The sequence below is a fragment of the Macrotis lagotis genome, chromosome 3 (genome assembly GCF_037893015.1).
Source record: "Macrotis lagotis isolate mMagLag1 chromosome 3, bilby.v1.9.chrom.fasta, whole genome shotgun sequence".
NCBI lineage: Eukaryota > Metazoa > Chordata > Mammalia > Peramelemorphia > Peramelidae > Macrotis > Macrotis lagotis.
Window position 1 is genome coordinate 55,421,667 of NC_133660.1, and position 6,000 is coordinate 55,427,666.

A 6,000-nucleotide genomic window follows, 5' to 3' on the forward strand; every position below is an offset into this window, starting at 1 on the left:
AATAAGCAAATTAGAAAAACAAGAAAGAGTTCAACATCAGAAGAATTTTTGACCAAAGAAGAGGTAAAGAGTATTACAAAAGATAAAATGGATAATTTTGATTATATCAAATTAAAAAGATTTTATGCAAGCAAAATTAATGCAACCAAGATTAACAGGAAAACTGAAAACTGGGAAATACTCTTTACAGAAAATATCACTGTTAAAGATCTCATTTCCCAAATATGCAGAAAACTGAGTCAAATTTATAAGACTATAAGTCATTCCCCAATTGATAGTCTAAGAATATAAACAGGAAATTTTCAGATGAAGAAATCAAAATGTTCTAAATCACTATTGACTAGAGAAATGCAAATTCAAACAACTTTGAGGTTCCACCTCACACTTATCAGATTGACAGAAAATGAAACTTAAAATGTAGGAAAGGATGTGGGAAAATTAGGATATTAATGCACTGTTGGTAGAGTTGTGAAGCAATTCAACCATTCTGGAGAGCAATTTGAAACCAAATTGGCCAAAGAACAAACAAACTGTGTGTATCTTTTGATCCAGCAATACTAGGTCTAAATCCCATAGAGGAAAAAAAATGGGCAGGGGAAGGGAAGGAACTGCATAAATAAAAAATATTTATAAAAAAATATTTATTCTCCTCTTTGAGGTAAGAATAATTGGAAATTGAGAGATTACCTAACAACTGAGGAAAGGCTAAACAAGTAGTGGCACATGATGGTAATGGAATATTATTGTGCTATAAGAAATAACAAGCAGGCAGATTTCAGAAAAATCTGGAAAGACTTACATGAACTGATGCAAAGTGAACAGAACCAGAACACTGCACAGTCACAGTAACATTTTGTTTTGATCAATTATGAATGACTTAGTCATTCCCAGGAATACAATGACTCAAGACAATTCCAAAGATCTCCCAAGGAAAATTGCTATCCAGAGAAAGAACTGATGGAATCTGAGTGTAGACTGAAGCATACTATTTTCACTTTATTTTTATGGTCTTTTTCTTTTGATATGCTTCTTCTTTTGCAATATGACCAATGTAGAAATATATTTTACATGATCACAAATATATTGCACCTTTATCAAATTGCTTACTATCTTAGGGAAAGTAAGGGAGAAGGGTAGAAATGGAATTCAAAAATTTTTAATGAATGTTAAAATTTGTCTTTAAATGTAACTAGAAAAAATAAAATATTATTTTTTAAAAAATGTTTGATGTTTATCACATTGTTGACATACATCTTCAAGGGAAGATGAAAACAGCATCAATTTATTGCACTGACAGTAAAATATTTTACTTGAAAAGACTACAAGCCAAGACTAAAGTGGAAAAATAATTAATGTGAGACTGTTCACAGACGATTATGCAGCCTCTGAGGCTGAGATGCAACAAAGAAGGAATCAATTTTCTGTTGCTTGTGCTAATTTTAATCTGACATTAACAACAAGAAAACAGAAATGCATAGGTCAAAGTAAAATGTCAGCACCACACCACATTAAACCATTGATTTAATGGAGCAATTTTAAATATTGTGGATAAGTTCTCTTACTTTGCCAGTGTATTTTTTAATGGATGTACACACAGAGATGATGAGGTTGATACACCTATTGCCAGAGCTAGCTCAATGTTTGGGAAGCTCTGAAGGAAAGTGTGATGGAGACTGCCTACCAAATTGAAGACTGCAGAGCTGCTGTTCTGACTTCATTGTTATTCCTTTGAAATCTGGACTTCTCTGCTTGAGCTGTGCTAGAAAATTGAACACTTCGATTTGAATTGTCTTATGAAGATTCTAGAGATACCTGACAAGGTAAAGGACCAGCCACTGAGGTCCTCTCTCAGGCTGATCTGCCAAGTATGTAAATTTTACTGCAGAGAGGTTCCACCTCACAATTAATATTCAATGGGCTTGGGGCAGCTAGGTGACGCAGTGGATAAAGCACCGGCCCTGGAGTCAGGAGTACCTGGGTTCAAATCTGGTCTCAGACACTTAATAATTACCTAGCTGTGTGGCCTTGGGCAAGCCATTTAACCCCATTTGCCTTGCCAAAATCTAAAAAAAAAAAAAATTCAATGGGCTGGTCATGTCTGAATGTCAAATATAAGTTTACCTAAACGACTATTTTATGGAAAACTCACACAAGAAAAGGGGTTCAATGTAGATCAGGAGTGATACAAGGACACTCTCAAGATCTCTCTGAAGAACTTTAGAATTGATTGTGAAACATGGGAGCATTGTATGCTATGAACAAAATAAAATTTCTGTAACTCAAAAAAAATGTGAGATGTGCAAATGTAAAGACGTCTCCATCGCAAGTGTTCAAATAGACTGTCTGAACTGGATCTGTGGTAGAGCCTTCCAAGCTCATATATAGCTCTGAAAACCACAGTTGACCCCAATATCATAATGTCATTTTGGTCCTCTTTGAAGAAAAAGAACAATCAACATTAGAGTTCTCACTAGATCAATGGATATGTGCAGATAAATGACTTTTTTGATATAATTCCAAATTGTTTTCCAGAATTGTTGGACCAATTCACAGAGCATCAGTGGTAATGGAAAAAAAGTCATAGGAAACAGGAGAGGTGCAACAAGACACTATATGGATAAATGTTGTCACAATTTTTAAAGAAGAGAAGACCAGCATTTCAAATTTGCGGTTAACTTTGATTTTTGGCAAAATTTAAAATATATTATAAAAGACATACTTTGTGAGTACTTAGGAGGGTAATCACAAGAAACAGTATTAATTAATGACAATGTTTTCCACCACATCAACCAATTTTCAATTTTTTGACAAGGTTTTTAAATTGGTAGATCAGGAGTACACCATCTGATTAGAACTGGTTAGAGGTGGGCCTGATGCCAGTACTTTTATTAGTTCCAATTTGATGTAGAGATAAATGAGGCACTCTGTTATTAAACAGTTAAGACTACAGTTTCACTTAGTTTCTATAGATGGGGTTTAGGAAGAAGCTTTGTTTCCACATGAAAACGCAGGTTGGTTCAGTAGGTAGGCTCTGGTAGCTCATGTGGTCTTTAGCTATGTACCTATCCATAGGGCAATGATGCCTCCCTCCCCATGGGTGAGCTCCATTTGTCCCTGTATGATTGGAAAGTCACATCAATATAGCCAGAAGCTGCCAGGAAACTGCTGTAAGCATAGTTTGAGCCTTTCCCCATCCCAAAGTTAATCAATTCATGATTTTGTTTTAGGGGAAAATATAGCTTGACTGATATTAGGATGAAGTGTGGGGGAGATAAAGCAGATTATTTTGTTAGATAGTGGTCCTAACACACATATCACACTTGGGTTTCAGCAAAGGATTGTAGAAAGTCATGATTAAGGTAAGATGGAAGGGGCAGCTAGAAGGTGCAGTGGGTCAGAATGATCTGACCTCAGACACTTGATATTAAGTATATGACCCTGGGCAAGTCACTTAAACCCAATTGCAAAAAAAAAAAAGACAAGATAGAAACTTCTGTTAGTTATTTTTCAAGCATTCAAGTTTATATTTTTCCAGTGAGACTGTCTCGCATGAGTATGAACCTTTCTAAGGTTTTATCATAATGGGATTTTGTTCATTGAATCATTTATCCTAGTATTTTCTGTAGTGCCAGAGGAAGCAGAAAATATCAGAGAGAAAAAAGCCTGGCACTTTTGAAATATGAACTACCATCAACCACCATCAGGAAAAAACAATGAAAAGATGAGTTTTCAACTGGGAAGGTAAATATGTTCAAATTGCACAGAATTAGAATCAGGTACCTTCTCTTTTTAAGAGGCAGCAAGATAGAATGAAAAAAAAATAGGGATTCATGTGGAATCGGAGGATCATAAGATACAGATTTAGCATTGTAACGAACCTAGCCAAACCCCTTCATTTTATGTTAGAAGAAAATGAGATCTACAGAAGTAATTTGCCGAAGGTCATACACACATAGACCAGAGGTTTAAATCTCATTTTTCTATTACCATGTGATCTTGGGAAGCTCTTTGGACCTTAAATTTCTTTTCTTTAAAATGGATTGACCTAAATGGTCTCTAAGGTCCCTTTCAGTTTTAAAAGGATACGTGTGTTTCTGTGTGTTCAGGAAGATGGAAAATGGGTGGGGGGGGGAAGGGAGAGGGAGAGGGAGGAGGATAGGGAAAGAGGAAGGCAGGGTAAGGTGGAAGGAAGGAAGGAAGGAAGGAAGGAAGGAAGGAAGGAAGGAAGGAAGGAAGGAAGGAAGGAAAGGGAAGGGAAGGAGGGAGGAAGGCAGGCAAGAAGGAAAGAAGGTGGGGGTGGGGGAGGGAAGTAAGATTGGGGAAATTGTAAAACTCAAAATAAATAAAATCTTTTTTAAAAAGAAGGAGGGAAGGGAGGAAGGAAGGAAGGAAGGAAGGAAGGAAGGAAGGAAGGAAGGAAGGAAGGAAGGAAGGAAGGAAGGAAGGAAGGAAGGAAGGAAGGAAGGAGGGAGGGAGGGATGGAGGGAAGGAAGGAAGGAGGGAAGGAGGGAGGGAAGGAGGGAAGGAGGAAGGGAGGCAGGCAAGAAGGAAAGAAGGTGGGGTGGGGGAGGGAAGTAAGATTGAGGAAATTGTAAAACTCAAAATAAATAAAATCTTTTTAAAAAGAAGGAAGGAAGGAAGGAAGGGAGGGAAGGGAGGAGGGAAGGGAGGAAGGAAGGAAGGAAGGAAGGAAGGAAGGAAGGAAGGAAGGAAGGAAGGAAGGAAGGAAGGAAGGAAGGAAGGAAGGAAGGAAGGAAGGAAGGAAAGGAGGGAGGAGGGAGGAAGGGAGGGAAGAGTTAGAAAAAGTATCAAAGGACACAGGTTCTAATGTTGCTTCTGATATTCAGCAGAAGTCTCTGGACCTTCCTCAGTCTCAATTCCTTTATCTGAAAAAATGAGAGGGTTGAACTCTTATGACCAGGACCCATCTGCCATAATGACCCCACCCACCCACCCAGGCTGTGACCTCAAGTGAAAGAGGTAGGTTTTCCCATCCTCTGTCCTCAGTGGTTATGCTGAACATCCATGGTACTTTTTCTGCATATAAAATGTTAATGAACTAAAGTTCTGTGAGCAATGTTGTGTACACAACTAAGTGTCCTGCTTTATGTCATCTGAGAGATTGTTTCAGATAGTTTCTTTCAATGATCCATGAAGATTTGCCTGGAGACAAGTAGTTAGATCTATTAAATAAAATAAATACATGTCGATTCTTGAGGGAAGCCTCAGCCAGGAACTAGAAAAAGAAAATGAATAGAAAACAACTTTCAGGATGAAGACTAGTGTGTCCTATTTTTTAAAAATGACAGGTGACATTGCTTTAAGTTCTTTATATGTATTTTAAACAATTTGGGGTAAGGAGAGGAGAAATGAAATTCTTTGACATTGCAGGTCCACCCCAGGGCAATTTTCCAAAGGCCGGATATTACATCCTGAGTGACTTCACTTGGTTTAGATTCTTCCCCTGTGAGGGAGGTGGATTCATTTTCTGATAGGCCAGTTCTGCCTCTAATACTAGACATTCAATCATACGCTCATGTTAGCTCTTTTCATGAAACCTATCCACTGTCCTCGATTCCAAGAACCACAGTTATGTAATTTGAACACCTGTGCAGATTGGGAAGCTGATGTGGAGTTTTGTTTATTTTTTTTTCTCATTGTAAATCAGATCATTGATTGCCTTGTTTGCTTAGGGAAAAAAATCACCTATTGACCCAAGGAGAGTACACATATATTTAGTAGCTACTGCAGCAGGAGCAGAAGTTAAAGAAAATATAATAAAAAAGGATCTTCCTTACATATGGATGAATTTTTAAAATGTCAGTGACATGAAAAGGAGTGTGAATGTCACATTCTTCTCATGGTTTAAAGTAGAAAATTTCAATTTTCATATGCTTGTATTTGAAAAGTGTGCTTCAGATAAAGGAGCTGCATTTGATTAAGCTCTATGTTTATTCCTCATTCAAAGATCTCTTGAGACTGAAAGAACCCAAAATGCCC